Genomic DNA, 19,565 nt, shown 5'->3' with positions numbered 1-19,565 from the left:
TTAAGAAAATTTCTGCAGTTGGAACATAAAATTCAGTATAAATTAGTTAGTATAAAATAAAATTTGTGAAAGTATGTTATTATTTGTTAGTACTTCCAAATTTTGAAATTGTAAACTATTTTCTTGGGTTTCTATTTTCTGTAATGGAAGTTTAGGTTATTTAGACTTTGACTTTATTAACATTTGGGTCTAGATAATTCTTTGGGGAGCAGACCTATACATCTACCCACTAGATACTAGTATATCCCGATCTAACAATGAAAAATGCCTCTAGAAATTACCAATGTCTCCTGGTAGGAAAATTTACCCCACCCCACCCCCCAGTGATTAAAGTCATCCCTTTTACTAAAAACTGAAAATTCAGGCATTTTTCAAAAATTTATTTTAATTTAGTCATTGATAGACCTTTATTTTATTATTTTTTTTATTTATATGTGGTGCTGAGAATAAAACCCAGTGCCACATGCTAGCCAAGTACACTACCACAAAGCCCCAGCCCCAGCCCCAATGCAGGCATTTTTAAATATAATTACTAAAAGTGGTGAGCTCACAAGATAATGAGGAACTGTTAGTCAAATTCTGGGTATGGGCTGGAGATATAGCTCAATTGGCAGAGTGCTTTCTTTGCATGTACAATGCCTTGGGTTCAATCCCCAGCACCACTAAATAAATAGATCAATCCATCAATCAATCGATCGGTTGTTAGATCGATCTGGGCAAAGTTAAAAAAATAAAAATAAAAACAGTGTTTACCTCTCTGATGAGCATAACATTAGACATCTGAGCCAATTTTGCTTTCAGGACATTTTCCAGTAAGCATATATAAACTTTAATTCTGAAACACGAAGGCAAGGGATTTAGAAATTGAGGCTCACCTAACATGAGGTGTCTAATAAAAAAGGCCCTCTCCACATTAAGTTAGACCCCAAAATGGAACTAAAATGAAACATATCCTCCCTGTTCCTCACCACACCCCCGGGACGTTAGCAAAGATTGCTTAGACACTAAGAGAAACAGGAGAGGAAAGGAAAAGAAAAAAAGAAGGGAAAAATCTTCTGTCTTGAAAAATCTTCAGCTACAGGCTGGCCTTCCTGGGATTTGCTCTCATCACTTTGATTGATAAGGGACTTAAAGCTATGATTTTGATAAATGATCCTAGGTTCCTTAGCAAAAGCAAATTCAAATTCTTACAAAAAGAAAGTATCTTCATTCTAAGTCTCCAAGACTCTTCAATAAGTTTTCAAGAGGAATGAGAAAGATAACCATGCAGACAAGGAAACAAAGCACCATGGGCAAAAACCTGCAAAAAAATAGGACAACTGACAGCAACCTAATAAGACTTCAGATATTAGAATTACAAGATACAGAATATAAAACTATGCTTACTATACTTTTAAAAGGCATGCTTGAATATCTGCAGGGATAGAAAACTATAAAAATTATAAAAGTAATTTGAAAAAAAAGCCTAATTAAATTTCTAAAATTGAAAAATTCAGTTACTGAAATTTAAAATTCAATGCATTGTTTTAGCAGCATATCAAAGCCAGAAAAGTAGAGGATTCATGGATTGGAAGATAGATAAGAAGAATTATTCAGAAACTATCTAGGAATTAGTATGCAGAGAAGGCTGAGAAAATCTCATATGTGTTTACTCTCAGTTCCAGAATGACCAAAGAAAAAATATAGGCAGAAGCAATCCCGTATTCATTAATGGCAACTTACAAACTTTAAATATCTTGAAAATCAAGATACATCTCAAAATTGGTGTTTGTTTTAGGACTAATATTCTCCAGGCAGCAATAATCATGTGTTGTGCTATTCATGTTGTCCTGACTTCACCTTTGTGCACTGTGAACAATAAAAAATTTTTAATTACTAATTAAATATCATTAAAAATTCTACATTAGCATTGAGAAGCTATAGTTTTAGTCCATTTAGTGTTGGTACAACAGAATACCACAGATTTGGTCATTTATAAAGAAGGAAATTTATTTCTTACAGTTCTGGAGACTGGGAAGTCCAAGGTCAGGAGCCTGCATCTGGTTAGGACTTCTTGCTATGTCACCCCATGGCAAAAGTGGAAGGGGAAGAGAGGCAGGAGAGAAAGCAAGAAGGGGTTAAACTTGATTTTTATAATAAGTCTTAGTTTCTCAATAACTAACCTACTCCAAGGTAACAACATTAATACTTTCATGAGTGCAGAACTGTGATGCCCTACCATCTCTTATGAACCAACATGAACTTTGGGTGCACACTCAAACCACAGTAGTTTTTGGGATATGTATTGTACTTCAGAAAAGTTTTTTAAAGGTGTATATAAAAGGGCACACAGTCTGATATTCGTGAGGCAAATGCTCACAACTGAAAGTATAGCAATAATTGAGTGGTTATTAGATTCTTGTAAAACAACTAAATATTTACAGGAAAAGAGAAAACTATAAGCATGTGATATTGTGCATTATTTCTTATAGAGATAAAAAATATAAAAGATTATGTTCAAGCAATGCCATTGAGAAAACATTTACCATTTCCTTTGGGAAAATGACAAATATCAAAGCAACCAAAGTCAGTGTGATCATTTCATATATCACATAGTACTATTATTGTGCTGGGATAGCTTAAGGTCGTGAGTTTGATTCCCAGCACTGGAAGGGAAAAAAATAACACAATACTATTAATAAGACTTTTATGCTATTTTTAGTGGTATATAACAGTGCATCTTACAATTCAAATTTGAAAAAAAAATGGTATTTAAAGAGAAAATTTCCAGAACTGATTAAAGACACCAATACACACATTCAAGAAGCTCCAAACTCCCAAGCACTATAAATTAAAGAAAATCCCTGCCCAACTACCATTATGAGCCTATTTTAAAACAAAAATAAAATTGTTAAAAGCAAGCAGAGGAGTCTGGGATTGTGGCTTAGTGGCAGCGGTACTGGATTTGATCCTCAGCACCACATAAAAAATAAATAAATTTAAGTTATTTGCAATTAAAAATCAACAATTAAAATTAAAAATCTACAAGGCTGAAATTAATTTTTTTAAGCAAATGGGGCTGGGGTTGTAGCTCAGTAGTAGACAGCTCACCTGGCTTGTATGAGGGCACTGGGTTCAATCCTCAGCACCACATAAAAATAAATAAATTAAATAAAGTTATTGTGCCCATCTATGACTAAAAGAAAAAAAAATTTTAAAGCAAACAGCACACACACAAAAAAAAAGCAAGTAGAGAGGTTATATTTTTTAAAAAAAGACAAATTATGTTCAAAAGAATGGAGTAGAAACTTCTTTGTGTGTGTGTATGTGTGGCGGGGAGCGGGTGGAATGGGGTGAGGGTGGGGTGCCGGGGATTGAACCCAGTGCCTTATGCATGCAAGGCAAGCACTCTCCCAACTGAACTATATCCCCAACACCAAAAGTTCAATTATTGCTGAGATGGGTATTCTCCCATGATTGGCTCATATTCAACATAATCCTTATCAAAATTTAGAAGGTTTTGGCAGAAATTGACAAGATGATACTAAAATCTATATAGCATTGTGAAATACCTATAATGCCAAAACAATTTTGAAAAAAAAAATAACAAAGCTGAAAACTTACATTTTCCAGTTTCAAAACTTTACATAAAGCAATAGTTATCAAAACAATGTACTAGATAAAAAAAAAGATAAAAGATAAAAGATAAACAGATCATTGAAATAAAACTGAGAGCCCAGAAATATTCCTTGCATTAAGAAATAAATGCTTATATGAAAGGTCAACAAAGGTGCCAAAGAAATTCAATGGGGAAGGGACAGGCATTTATATTATATATAAAATTTATATATACACGCACACACACACACACACACACACACATACACACACACATATATGTGTGTGTACATATATATATATATTTTTAGTTGTAGATAAAAATAAATAAAGATATTATGTGTCTATGTTTTGCTACAATCAAACCCAGTGCCTCACACATGCAAGTCAAGCACTTTACCACTGAGCTACAGCCCCAGCCCAGGATGGTTTTTTAACAAATTATTCAAGGAAAATTGGATATCAACATGCCAGAAGATGAATTGAGATCTTTATCTCACACAACAGACAAAAATTAACATAGAATGAATCACAGACTTAAGTGTATGAAGCAATTAAAATTCTAAAACAAAACAAAGTTGAAAAAAATTTCTTAAATGTGACACTGAAAACATGATTCATTTATGTGTGTGTGTATGAATATGTGGGTAGTATTGGATATTTGAACCCAGTATTTCACACATGCTAGGCAAGAGCCTTGCCACTGAGGTACATCTTCCATATTAGAAATTTTTTGATAAATTAAAGACTGTACATTCATTTTACTTTCAATTGCTTGAATAGACAGAATTAAAGAAAATGTAATTGTTCTAAAGGAATTTTTCTGCCATTCAGTTACATGAAGAATTCCTATTAAGACAAAACAGAACAGGACACATTTGAAAGTAGAGTTGACCCCTTGATTCGGTTTTACAACCGAAAAGATTCAAGATTCTGGTTACTATGGATCCTTTTCTCTACTCAAAAAGAGATTCACCCTATTAATTGTTAGAATGTCCCACATTTTTAAGTTTGCATCATCATGGCCTCATAACAAATTAGGCATTTAAGGAAAACTACATTTTTTTCCTTTAGAGAAAACATTTTTAAATGTGCAGTTTCTCAATAATGGCTTTTTAAATACTAAAAAAAGAAAACAACTGTTTTTACAGCCTAGACTCAGGCAACTGCTAAAGCAGTATCAATAGAAGTTTTATGCCCGTTGGAAAATCATTCTAAAGATTTTTTAATCTGAAAAATGACACCATCACTGTGGATTCCATTCTGAATTTCAAAGGCAGGCATCACAAAGTGTTGTTAAAACATTAGCAACATTTTGTTTTTTGAAAAGACATTTTTGTTTGCCTGAAAGACAGAGTTGATTGTATCTTATTACTGTTCAAGAATCTGATACTCACAAAATGTAAGAGTTACAGCAATGTGCCAAATATCAACCAGGAAAAATGAACCTGATTCATAATTCTCATCGATAAAGTCTAGTCAGTCAAAAAAGTGATTCGTAACCATAAATGTTGCCAGGAATTGAATGAAGAATGGGCCACAGTAAAATCCTTAGCTTATTTATTTTGATATTCTTATTTCATTATTTGACTTTTATTGCCATTTTTGATCACTGTTTCTGAGCAGCACAAATTAAATCACATATATTTATTTAAAAGTTTTCAACTATTAAATAGGCTAAAGAATGTATACATTGGATGACCAGCATATGTAATGTCTTCCTACAAAATTAAGTCTTAAGTATTTTTAGCTTGAAAAAAATGAAAATGTCATTCCTTCTAATCCCAAAACTCTCTCCCTATTTTACTTATTTAGTGAATATTCTGTTCAGCATAGTTCATTCTATTTCAGTATGTTGTATGAAGTTCTTTCTATATCTCCTAAAACAAGACATTTAATAGAAACCAATTGATATCAGAAAACTTAAGCTTCCTTTAAATATCTTCATTGTATAGTATTTCCTAAATTAAAATTATAATCTGATAGTGAAAGAACATACAACCTCTAATTAATATAAATTATTTATAAAAATTAAATAATAAACAGACAAATTATAACACCAACTTAAATCTTAGCATATTACTAAAGGGGTAATATGAGTGTTTTTCAAATGTTAAACTACTGAACCATGTCAGAATTTATCATTATAGTAATACTAGTCATAATATAATACTTTGACTGGGATTACAGAGCATACAAATTACAAATTTAGATAAATGAAACTTTAAATGTGATAACAAAAGGACCCTCTTTAGTTTTCCTCTGCATAATTTTTAAACAGAAATATTCGTTTCCAACTTTAGACTGATTATAACACCAGAGCACATATGGATCTCCTTAAGGAAAATAACAGAGTTAAAATTTATTGGACTCATTATTGAAATCTAATATTTGTTTTAAAAAATCAGCTTTCTAAATTTTATAAGTAAATTTCCAATAACAAATTTTTGATGGTTCACGATAACAAAATTCTGGATATACACTACACATTTTGAGAAACTAATATGATTATGGTGAAACTTTGAGAAAGATCCCCTTTTATACACTGAATGCTCCCTGCAAAGCACAGTAGCACTCCACCTTGGAATTCACTTTACCACCATTATCACATTAATAACCAGTATCACCTTTTCCTTTCTGGAAAGACTAACCATTTATTCAACAAGTTCTTATCAAGCATCAACTCTACACCATGCATTATGTTAAAAATTTGGAATATAAATATGCATTATATATGGAGCATTTGTACTTGCCCTTAAGAAGTCCACAATCTAGTAAGAAAGATGCACACAAATAAGAGCAATAAAATACAGGTTCTAGAGTAGAATCATAGACTGGAAAGGCTCAGACACAAAGTATGATCACTAAGAAAGATTTCAAGGAGCTAAAAAAGCTGAATCTAGAATAAAAAGTTGGTACTTGCCAATGAAGCAAAAAAGAAAGTCCATAATGGTCAGAAAGAAAATATGCTGAGGACAAAATACCAAAAAAAAAAAGCTTACCATGATAACATGACTACAAGCTGATTCCATTTAATTGAGATTTTAACATGTAAGGAGTACCTATGATGTCTGGGTGGGTAACAGGAAAAGTTGTTGGAGCTGCCTGAAGCAGTCTTCAATTATCCAATAACAGGAGACCTTGTATATACATTAAAAATAATAATACTTATATTTTAAAAACAAAGAAACCACTGAAGGATTTTAAATATAAAAATCACAGAACCATAAGTTTCCATAATGTCTAAACAATTTATGGATTTGATTTTCCTCAACAATGTCAAACTATCATTTCGCATTTCATAATGTATCCATTAGACAACTAATACCACCATTTTAGAAGACCTGTTTTATATTTATATGTAAATAATGTTCCAGAACCAAGGTCTCGACTTCTAGCAAACGTATGAATTAAACAGTAATTCCACTACCTGAAAAGTAGAGCCAACACTCAAGATGCACTACCTGAAAAGTAAAGCCGACACTCAAGATGTACCACATAAATTCTTCAAGGAATACCACCAATATTCTACTTAAAGAATACATGTGACATATGTATATATATATATATATATAGATATATATATATATATATACACACACACATAACAATAAGTTTAGTACCTAATATACTAAAAGATTGTCAAAAGTTATATCTATGTAAAATCACAAAAGCAAATGTATTGGCCAGATACATTTTGATGTACCACAATCAAAACTTTTATACACTATCATTATGAACTAGCCAGACTAGACTTTGAGAATGAAGCAGCCCCATCTATAGTTTTATACATGAAAGCTTTGTGCAGTTTAGTGGACTGTAGGTATAGCAAAATGGTAGAGAACTTGCTGAGCATGGACAAGGCCCTGAGTTTGAACCCCTGCACAGGGAGGAAAAGATTCTTGAAGCATTATACAGCACTTGAAATTTAAAGTAGAAGTTCAGAGGTTAGTATCCAGAATCCTGGGTTAGCCACTGACCTTATGTAATCAAACTCTTAAGTTTCCTCATATAGAATCCTGGGATTATTATTTCTCCCTAATATGACTACTATGAAGACAGAATGAGATATGGAAAGTATAAACATGAAGCTGAGCAAATTTTATTCAATAATAGCATTTTATTGTCATAACTACAAAAGAATTATTCTATTTATGAACTTAAACTTATACATTAATTTTTTATTTGCTTGCATTGTAATACTAAAGACATTTCCAAAGCCTAGCTCTACTGAAAAGGTTTGGAGTAGACACTGTGAAAATAATAATAACAGTACTGAGAAATATCATCTGAAACTAATGTTTTCAAGGAGTAAGATTATGAAAAATGCATCAAGTTATATTTAATAGTTATCTGTAAAGCACAGAAAAGGAGAGTTCTATTTTACTACAGAGATACTGGGAGTCTTTTTGAGGAAAAGAAAGTTGTACAATAACAACCTTTTCTCCAAATTAAAAAAAAATTCAAATCTCTTCTCCATGCTACTCTTTTTTCACTTCATGGCCTATTCATAACATTTCATATAGAAGCTTGGGCTGGCCATATTCATGTAAGCTTATGTATGGTTACAATAAAGCAGGAATGGGAGAATAGAAGTCCATATCTAGTATTTTTTTACTTTAGTGAGCATCTGTTTTACCAGTCTTTAACCTTGATATTTATTTATACTCTTAAAGAAAAAAAGTTAAAGGATAATAACAATAAAAAAGAAGAAACAATCATTAGGGAAAATAGCACAGAGGTTCCTAAAGAACTACTGTAAACTCAGAAATCCCTCTTCTGGGTATATTCACAAAGAATATGAAATCACCACCTTATGAATATATCTTCACTCCCCATTCCCATATGCATTATATTGACAAGATCCAGAAATAAGGGTCCATCAACAGACAAATGGACAAAGAAAATGTGTGATATATAAAGATATAGATACACATATACACACACATAAATATATACACACATGTGTATACTTATATATGTACACACATTTACATATGGCTATACATGTGTGTGCATAGGCACATGTATGTATGTGTGTATATGTACATATATGTATATATGTGCACATATATATACATGTATATATGTATATACACACACACACACACACACACACACATAAAGAGAGACTATCATTCAGCCTTAAAAAGGAGATTCTGCCATTTGTCACAAAATGAATGAATGGATCTGAAACATATTATACTAATAAAATAAGTCAGACATAGGAAAACAATAATGCATGATCTCACGTATATGTAGAATCTTTTATAGAAAGCTCAAATATACAGAGAATAAAACTATGGTTATAGGGAGGAATTGGAAGATGTAAGTCAAAGGATACAATGTAGCAGGATGAAAAATTCCAGATATCTAATACACAACATGAGACTACAGTTAATAAAAGTACATTGTATTTAGGATTTTTAAATAAGGAGATTTTAGCTGCTCTTACAACAAAAAGTAATTATGTGAGATGATAAATATACTAATTTGCCTCCCTGTAGAAACTATTTTGCTACCTGTATGATATTCCTTAATAATATTCCTTAAAATCATGGTGTTAATCTTAAATATACACAATAAAATTTATTCTCTGAAAAAAACAAAAGAACACTAGTAAAGCAAGACTATTAAAAAAAAACTTATTTTGATGATCTGACAATGAAGATGAATCAAGTGAAAAAAGGTAGAATAAAAAGGGCCAAAGCAACATTAATACCTGTATCAAGTTAGTTAAATATACTTATATACATAATTATATACATACATTCACATTCACATATATACATATTTCATGGTTAGGTAAGATTGTGTCAAATCACAAATGTGATTAGTAGAGCAAAATGAAATTATAATTATTAAATATGCATTAAATTATATTGGCCTAAACTGAAGATTGCTATGTAAATATACTACTGATTCTTGTAATAATAGTAAACATATGTGGTCATTCACTATACCTCTGGCAAAGCAGTCTGAGACAAGCATAAACAATGACTGCCAGTTGAAAGACCAAATAATCTACTTGAAAATGGAAGAGGGTTGGGGTTATGGCTCAGCAGTAGAGCACTTGCCTAGCATGTGTGAGGCCCTGGGTTCAATCCTCAGCACCATATAATTATAAATAAAATAAAGGTATTGTGTCCAACTGAAACAAAAAAATATTTTTTAAAAAAGAAAATAGAAGAACTTTTACATTGATATTGCACTTATCCAGGAATTTCAGAAATAAATAATACATTTTAAAATAAATATACCATATATGTATTTTAATGTATGTATTAAACATTCATTCAAATAAGAGTTTTGGATTATTAGTTAGCTAGCATGCCATATGGAAGTAAAAACAGATGTGAGAGGAACTAATCAAACTGCTCTTAGCTTGGTGTGGTGGCACATGCCTATAGTCCCAGCTACCTGGGAGGCTGAAGCAGGAAGATAGTTGGAGCCCAGGAGTTTGAAGCCAGCCTGGACAACACAGCAAGATCCAGGATCAGGGGGAAAAAAAAAAAAAAAAAAACTGCTTTTAAGTACATTCAGAAACAACAATGATTACTTCCAATCTTTTTCTGTGTCTGGGTTATTTCTGTGCTATTTTAGATTCAAGTAATGAAGCATCATAGTACAACATTCCGATAATATCTCATAAAACAAAGTTTAACTTAAATTATTGTTTTATAACACTACAAACACAAAATAACATTAATCTGGATCTTTCATATATGAAGATGATACTGACTCACCATAAATAGGGATGAGCTTCAAGTTGTTTCTCCTTAGTGAAGACAGACTTGCTCATCTAGCCAATTTTGCCAAAGCTCCCTGGTGAACAATAGCTTATATCAGCAAGATGAGTATTCACAACGGTCACAGAAAATTACAAAATAAAATAATCAATATAAAAATAAAACTGTCTTCCTTGAACAACCACTATATTCTGATAGAGCAAAAAAAACTGACAAATGTATAAATACTTTTAAATACTTATATGAAATTATATATGTATTTACTCTGACACGTTTATTTTATTCTATATATCACTACTATACAAATAATAAGAGCCTAACCTCTACCCCTAACTAAAAATATTCTCAGCAGTCTTAACAAAAATATTGCTTCTGACATGTAAAATCAGAAGTGTGTAATGATAATGCTCAAAACATGAAAGCATGCCAACTTTACATCCCTCATCACCAGTAGCAATATCTGAGGAAATTACAGAATATTTTTGTTAATGCTAGCAATATTCTCAATAGCATTAAATGCAGCATGACTAGAGCCAAAATTACTTTGACATTTCCCAGAATTCTGAAAAATACTCCCACTTTTTATGAAGAAAAAATGCTTTGGTTACTAACTACAGTGTTCATTCTTATTAATACAGAAGTTTTATAATATAATATTTCTACTGCTTCTTGATGTGGAATTTTATCAATTTCTAGTTGAATTTCTTCCTTAAGAGTGAGGAGCTTATTGCATATTACTGGAGCACATTTTAAATAAGTGAAATTAATGTTATGTGCCTTTTTATTATTTAAGAGAATAAGAAATTAGACTAAAAACTTAAGAATCAATAAGAAGCCATTAACAACTAGATACAACTAAACAACATCACAATGCTAAATGCCCAAAATGAGTAAAGCATTCTTTAAGGATTCTATAAACCAATATAAAAATAATAAGGCATAATACAAAAAGTATTGATATTATTAAAACATTTTTTCTTTCAGTTCTCTGTGGCTATTTACAAAACAAACAACTAAATTCTCACCCATCTCCCCTATTAGAGCAGAAAAGATGAAGTGGGAAAGTAACGGCCTCATATCAGGGCAAGGCTGCACCCACAGAGCTGAAGCTCTGGGGCTCCTCTTGCAGGTAGATTTCAGGAAATTTCAACACAACTACTGAAAACATATGCTACAGGGCCTGGGGTTGTGGCTCCATGGTAGAGTGCTTGCCTAGCACATGTGAGGCACTGGGTTCGATCCTCAGCACCCATAAAACCAAATAAACAAAATAAAGGCATTGTGATCATCTACAACCTAAAAAAAAATTTTTTTTAAAAAAGAAAACATATGCTACAACCTGCAATGCAGATTCACTGCCACCTGTAACAATAAACTCTGTTAACTTTAAAGCACTGTACACAATGCCCTTTTGAGGGGCCATTCAGGTATATTTTCTTTAACAGTTCTCCATTATATTCCTTACCACTATCCCGCACAAACTCACTAAAACTGGGAATCCTCCACTAGGCCACAAACTCCAAAAGTTCCTCTTCATTTTGGTTTCCAATTTCTACAATATCTAGCACAGCATTTAAAAAATAGTTTGGTGTCCAGCGTAATGGTGCCTGCCTGTAAAATTAAAACAAGAATGGGGGCTGAGGATGAAGCTCAGTGGGAGAACACTCCCAGGTTCAATCCCAAGTACCACATATAATAATAACAACAAAAACACCAAGAGTTTAGTAAGAGAGGAAAAGGTAAAAACTGACCACAATAAAACCCTGTTATCAATTCTATGACAAGTTTTATAGAAAGTGCTACGACTAAGAAGAAGGAAAACTAGGCTTAGAATAAAACTTCAGAGAGGAAATATCATTTGCAATGAGTACTAAAGAATGAATAGCTGCTAGAAAGAGGGACACAAAGATAAAGGACATTCTTAATGGAGAGAAGGGGTGAAAATTATGGAGGTGCAAAAAGGTATACAATATTCTGAGATTGTCAAGTAGCTTTGGGAACACTAAAGATGAGAAGAAAAAGGCATGAGGAAGATCACAGAAATGATAAAAAGCTGGACTTCTACCCTTACTAAAGGAGTTAAGCCAAGAGAGTGATATAATTATTTAAAAGACCTTGGCAGCAGTACAAAAGGAGGTGGGTAGGGGACAAGGCAAAGGACTCAATCATATAAGACAAAGCTGGCTTGACTAGATGGTATAGGGAAATATGGTGATTCAACTCATCACTAGACTCTCAGGTGTGTTATCCATTGAGTCTTGAACTCAGATATAGACTCAGAGAACAATACAGAATTTAACTTATTTTAGAAAACTATATGACATAATATGATTGAAAAAGATGGCAGGAACTTGACTGGGATTTTATCAAATGCCAAAATGTTAATAATAACTAACTCTGAGTATTAGAGTTATGGGTCATGTTTTTCTTGTTATTGATATATTCCAAATATTCTACAGAATAAAATTAAAATAAACCCTTCTTGAAGTTTAATAGCTAAAATCAGCACTAAATATTTAAAATGGTCTAACAACACTTTCTCCCTTCATAACCACAACTCACCATACATAAAATAACTATTCCTGAATCAAGACTTTAACTCATATTGCCTTCCTCTGCAACATTTTCTTGCCCCAAATGTCTATGGAAATCCAAACTTCATCATACCATTAGCTACTGTTAACTTTAAACTCTGTTATCTTATACAGTCCCATATATTTTGATATCTAATCATATTTAATTTATCCAAAACTATCCCCAATAGTTCTACAAATTGTTCTTCCTACAATTTTTTTATAAAAACAAAGCAAGCCCCAAAGCAATCCTATTCCAAAACAAATAGTCACACATGACTCATTTATGGACATATGTTCATACCAATGTTTTGATAAACTTCAAACTTATGTGTATAACCACTACTAAAGAGTTTTCAAATATACTATCTCAGAAAAATTGCCTGTAGGTATGCACTAAATTGTATCCCCCAAAGAGAACGTCCAGTCCTAATCTCTAGTTCCTATGAATGTGACCCTATTTGGAAATAGGGTCTTTGCAAATGATCAAATTAAGATGAAATCATTAGGGTGGGCCTTAATCCAATATTACTGGTGTCCTTATAAACAGGGAAATTTGGACACAAAGACAAACATGCACACAAAAAGGACACCAAGTAAACATGAAGACAGAGATCAGTATGGTACATCTCCAAGCCAAGAAACAAGAAAGAGGGGCTGGAGTTGTAGCTCAGGGGTAGAGAACTTGCCTCACATATGTGAGGCCCTGGGTTCAATCCCCAGCACCACATAAAAATAAATGAGCAAATAAAATAAAGATTTAAAAAAAAAAAAAACAGGAAAGACTTCCAGCAAATATCCAGAAGATAGGAGAGGCATGGAATAGATCCTACCCTACAGCCCTCAAAAGGAAGCAACCAGATGACACCTAAATATTGGACTCCATTCCCCAGAACTTGACAACAAACCATTCTGTTTTTTTAAGCCACCCAGTTTTGTAATACTTTGTTATAGCAGCCCAAGCAAAATAATACACCTACTAAGGGAAACCATGATTTTTACCCCTTGAGAGTAACTAAAATCAAAAATATTCTAAAGGTTACAAATCATAAATTAAAAAATTTCTTGCTATTTATTTTTCAATCTGGTAGCAAATACACTATTTAATAGCCAAGTCAACCTAATGCCAAAATAAATTTACAGTGTAAACATAAGTCTTTCTTCATTCAATGTAGCACAATTGGAACAGATATCATCATTTAAATTAACATTGGAGGGCTGGGGATGTGGCTCAAGCGGTAGCGCGCTCGCCTGGCATGCATGCGGCCCGGGTTTGATCCTCAGCACCACATACAAACAAAGATGTTGTGTACATCAATAACTAAAATAAAAAAAAAAGACCCTGAATTTGATTAACAACAACAAACCCCCCAAACCAACTTCCTGAACTGAATCTCTTTAAAAAAAAAAATTAACATTGGAGAATGTAATCATCCTATTGACTGGTATATAATAATACCAGGAGGGCTGGGATTGTGGCTCAGTGATAGAGCATATGCCTAGCACTCATGAGGCACTGGGTTCAATCCTCACCACCACACAAAAATGAAAAATAAATAAAATAAAACTATTTTTAAAAGAGTTTAGTTTGAAAAACGAATACCAGGAGGTTATTTAATTTTTCCTTTTTGTTTCTTAACAGAGTTGCTTCATGTGTTTTATATACCTGTGAGGATATAATTTGAACCATAATCAAAAGATAGCATAATGAATTACTTGACAAGAAACAATGGCATTGGCATATAACAGGAAAGGGCTATAGAGTAACACATATTTCAATGAAATCCTTGATCTGTCATTTACTAACTATATGACTCTAGCAAATTAAACATGTTTAAGCCTTGAACTCTTTATCAGTAAGATAGGAATTTTACATTTTACATGAATGGATTAAATTAAATAATATATAAAATTTACTTAGCATATAATGATGCTAATAGAATTTTGCTGTTTACAGAACAGAAAATTTTATAACTTAAGGAGCTTTATATACTTCTCTTGGATAGGAAAAATAATTAGGCAAGGTTATATAAGAGCAAAAGTCTTGAACATACATACTATATATAAAAATATTGCCTTCAGCTAATTCCTTATTATAAAATTCAGGACTTTTCAAATTTTAAAATTATTTGTCACAACTTGCTGTGGTTTGAAACTGGAATGTCCCTCAAAAAGCTCATGTGCTTAAATCTTTGTCCCAGGTGCAGAAAGTTCAGAGTTGGGGCTTCCTGAGCTAAGCAGCCTTCCTCCACCATGTCTTTCTGCCGTGATGTTTTTCTACTTTGGAGCCAGCCAATCATGGACTGAAAGCTTTAAAACCATGAGCCAAAATAAACTTTTCCTCCTCTAGGTTATTCCTAGTTATTTTGGTCACAGCAACACAAAGCTGACCAACATACAACTCAAAACACATTTGAACTTAATTTCTGAACTGCAATACAAATAGGATCTTGGTGATTTGGGGCTCTGTCAATAGACATCAGTTGGCTTTCAAAGTTCCACAATATCACTCTCTTCTTCCCTCTGATCACTAAGCATTAACCAGTTCAAAAAACTACCCGGATAACCCTAGTAGTATGGTTAAATCCACTGTAACCATCTTCCAAGTATCACTAAATGTGTGTGCCTCTTTATAAATATAAATCTTTTAAAATATATATCTCCAAAATTAACTAGAACTAGGGGAATAGCTCAATGGTACAGTACACAAGTCCCAGGTTTCTATCCCTTGCACTGCAGATAACAACAACAAGTTGAAAAAGAGCTTATTTTGGAATTCAAATACTTATTTTGAGAAATATGTAAGTAATACAAAACCCAATATATCACTAAAATCCAAAGGACCTGGTACCTCATGCAAACACTCTACACCACATACAAATTTTACTTCTACTGCTAGTTATCATACATACAAACTGAAACGTATATCTATATCTTCATATTTTAAAACAGAAGAGGTTATTGCACAATTAATCCCAGAAAGACCGCAATTATTATAGAGAAAAAAATAGTAATTTTGTCAACCTTTTCATCCAAAACAGTTATCTGCATTGCCAGATAATGAATATCAACAACCCATTTCTTGTGAGACAGCTAAATGGTAATTATTCTTAGCATCATTTAATAAATCATTGGTGAGCTATAAGAATATGTTCAATGCTATAATAAATTCAATAGCAGCATCCAAGCTAATGTGTGATCAAGATCAAATACAGGGGTTTTAAAAAATCTTTATAAAAACATGTTTTACCTTTATATTTAGTGTGGTTGTAACTTGAACTCAGCTAGGCTTTGTTAGTTGAGTTTTAGAAAAAGGAACTTGGTGTGATGGTACAGGCCTATAATCCCAGCTACTTGGGAAGCTAAGGCAGGAAGATCAAAAGGCAGAGGCCAGCCTTGGCAAACTAGTGAAACCCTGTCTCAAGATAAAAAAAAAATAAAATAAAAAGGGCTGGAGATGTAGTGGTAGAGCACCCCTGGATTTAATCCTTACTATGAAAAAAGAAAAAGAAGAAAATGAACTTGCTTCTTAGTAAATTAAGTAAAATAAATGCCTCTTTTCAGAGAATACTGTTATGTAACAATTTTTTATTTGCTGAATAAATAAAAGATCCATTTACAACTAAAAAAATATAAGAAGGTACAGTTAAAAATAAATTAACATATTTAATTTAAACAAAATAGAGTATTGAGAAAAAAATCTTAAGATCTTATTTTAAAGAATTGATCTGAAATTTTAAAATGCCATACTCTATTTATTCAAGATCAATATTAAGAACATTTTAATTTTGGCAACCCCAAACTATAATTCCAAGATTTCTTTCAAAAGGTGAATAGCAAGAGAAAGTAAAATATATTTTCTTTTTCTTTTAAAGTCCCACTATAGTAATATTAATATAAAATCACACGAGGTATTATATTAAGAAAATATAATCTGTTACATTTTTGGTAAAGGATCATATCAATTATTATCTTCCTGAGGGCAAGGACTATATCTTTAACTATGCCACATGCCTGAAGTATTAAAAAAACTCAATAAATATGTGTTGACTATATCTTAAAAACACTAGACAAAATTTACATAACATTCCTAAGAATAAAATACTGGGAAAATCCTAAATATCTGAGAATTCAAGATAGGACACAAAGAAATTTTTACAACATGCAAATTTATAGTTAACTGAAAAAAATTCCACCCTTTTTTGCCCATAGACAACTCTGAAATTAAGCTACAAATTGTGTACTGGCCATGTCAATGGAAAATATACAGCCAATGCTGCTAGCTTTTAAATAATTTCAACTTGTACTAAAATGAAAACACTGAGAACAGTATACGTATTTAAGTTGCTATATGAAAAAAAGCCCATATTATTCAGTTTTATCTACCTAGTAGAGTAGAATAATATGGGGTAATTTAACCAGTATAGAAAATTATTTACATTACAGATGTTCTCCATAAATTACAATTAGACCAAAAACAGTCTTTTAAAATATTCTCATACATGTGCTTCTCCAAAAAGAAAGCCTTCTTAGACAGAAATTAAATAAATCATATTTTGTAAGGGTGACTAAAGTAATACCTAAATAAAAGGGGTACTGAACACTTGTATCTGATTACAGATCTCTCCTTACGCTAATATGATAGTGAAATTTTCCTACTAGAAGATGCTAAACCCATAAGATAATTTGACTTAAAATAGTCAGACAAATGTGCTATCTGGTTTACTTATTAAATACAACTATTTTGGGAAAATTTATAGCATTGTCAAAATTGCTATTAGTAGTTTCATCCACCTAAAGAATATGATTACTGGTGTTATAAGTTTCCAGTATGTATTTACAAAAGAAAGCTAATAATTTCCTCAACCAACTATTTGATTTTGAAGCAACAAATTTGGGGAAAAAATGATTTTACAATAGGATATATAACTCCAACCTCCAGTTTTACAACTATTTTTTCATAGATGCATGGCACTGTGTAAATGTTGATTCAAGCTTAATCATCTCAACTAAGAATGAATTAAATTTGTTAGAGTAAAAACCTGAAAAAGAAAGCACATGCATATAATTCTAAGTTTTAGAATGGGTTTTTTCTCCAAAGGGATTTTTAAAATGTATTTCCACATTATTCTATTTGTGCTATTTTCACTTTAGGACTGGCAAGTTGGTCATGAAACAGAAACAAGAAACAAACTCATTTTCACATAAAAAGCCATTTGTGATGTGAACATAGCATAAACTACACCAAAGAGGAGAAAATAATTCCTTAAAGTCCTGACTGCAAAATATATTGAAAATAGGTACATGTACATGAAAAGAGACAATTATGTTTGTGCCTGTCTCTATTTTCCTGCTCTGATTAGATTGAAGAGGGCAAAAAGTTAACTGTAGGGTAAAGAGCTTAGTGAACGTCTCATTATATCCAAACTATCACTGTTTCCAGGAAAGTCCAAAAAATATAGAAGGGACTCACAGGCTCTAGAAGACACACTGTCTTATCGATGTGTGAGGAGCTTCCAGACTGATGTAGCTTCACTGGTTTTCCCTATAAGGAAAAAAAAAAAAAAAGTCAAAGGGGAAAGTCTCTCTCTCTCTCTCTCTCTCTCTCTCTCTCTCTCTCTCTCTCTCTCTCTCTCCCTCTCTCTCTCTTTCTCTCTCTCTCTCTCTCTCTTTTCTTGCTCTTCTTCCTAACCTCTCTCTCTCTCTCCCTCAGAACAACCCCCCAAAATGATAGGCAAAGTGAAGAGAGGATGCCTGAATCGATGTCAGGAGAACTGGGTTTTATTCCCTGCTCCCTGACTTACTATATGGTCTTTTGACATTATTTAACCTCTCTAGACCTCTCTTTCAGATTATTTTCATTTTTTCACACATGGAAAACAAGACATAATATAATATTTTTTAAATGATGGTTAGAAAGACATCAGAGACCAGTAAGGGACAACAAAGACAGTACAACATAAAACATGCCCAGTTACAGGTAATTAGACTAAAAGGGTTATAACAACAGTTACAGCTCAAACATTTTAAAATTCTCTTATTTAAAAGTAGAGGCCACTTAGGTCAAATTTGTAGATCATGTAAAAAAAAAAAGTACCTAAAAGAATAATTACCATCAAATTTAAGAAGCCATAGGGGAATATATTCCAGAAAGTATATTCAATCACACATTCAATTGCACTGGTAATACTGGTAATACTGTATTTCTCAAACTGGATTTATGATAATGTAAGTGCTTATATTTCTTTATTTATAATTACTTTTCATCTGAAATACTTTTAATCATTTTTTAATATAACCACCAAAACATCTTTAACCAAAAACTAAAATAAATGAAAATATTCCTCTGGAATTTGAAAGGTCAATGGAAAGAGTTTTGTGTGGTTTCAAACATTTTCCTGCTAAACTTTAAAGATAAATATGGGGGCTGAGAATATAACTCAGCAATAAAATATGTGCTTAGAGTATGCAAGACCCTGGGTTCAATCCTCACACCAAATATTTTAAAAGGTAACTATGACTATGTGCCCCAAATATAAGAAGGAAAGTGAAATATGCTGTAGCTATTTTCAATTTTCCAACTTAGTAAAATAAAAACTATACAAATGGCACAAAAAAATGACCTGTATGATTAGTAGCATGATAT

The 19,565-nt window shown here is 32.2% G+C and overlaps 1 long non-coding RNA gene across 1 annotated transcript; it reads right to left on the bottom strand.

Moving 5' to 3' along the window:
- Nucleotides 1–1,745: 1,745 nt before the first annotated feature.
- On the bottom strand, nt 1,746–18,466 carry LOC143399319 (uncharacterized). The gene is made up of 4 exons (XR_013155460.1): nt 18,393–18,466; nt 10,344–10,422; nt 2,000–2,056; nt 1,746–1,848 (listed from the first exon to the last, which is right to left on the bottom strand). It is a non-coding gene; the product is annotated as an uncharacterized LOC143399319 (long non-coding RNA).
- Nucleotides 18,467–19,565: the final 1,099 nt, after the last annotated feature.

This window comes from Callospermophilus lateralis, chromosome 5 (assembly GCF_048772815.1).
Source record: "Callospermophilus lateralis isolate mCalLat2 chromosome 5, mCalLat2.hap1, whole genome shotgun sequence".
In the NCBI taxonomy this organism is placed as follows: Eukaryota; Metazoa; Chordata; class Mammalia; order Rodentia; family Sciuridae; genus Callospermophilus; species Callospermophilus lateralis.
This window is presented reverse-complemented; position numbering and strand designations above follow the sequence as displayed.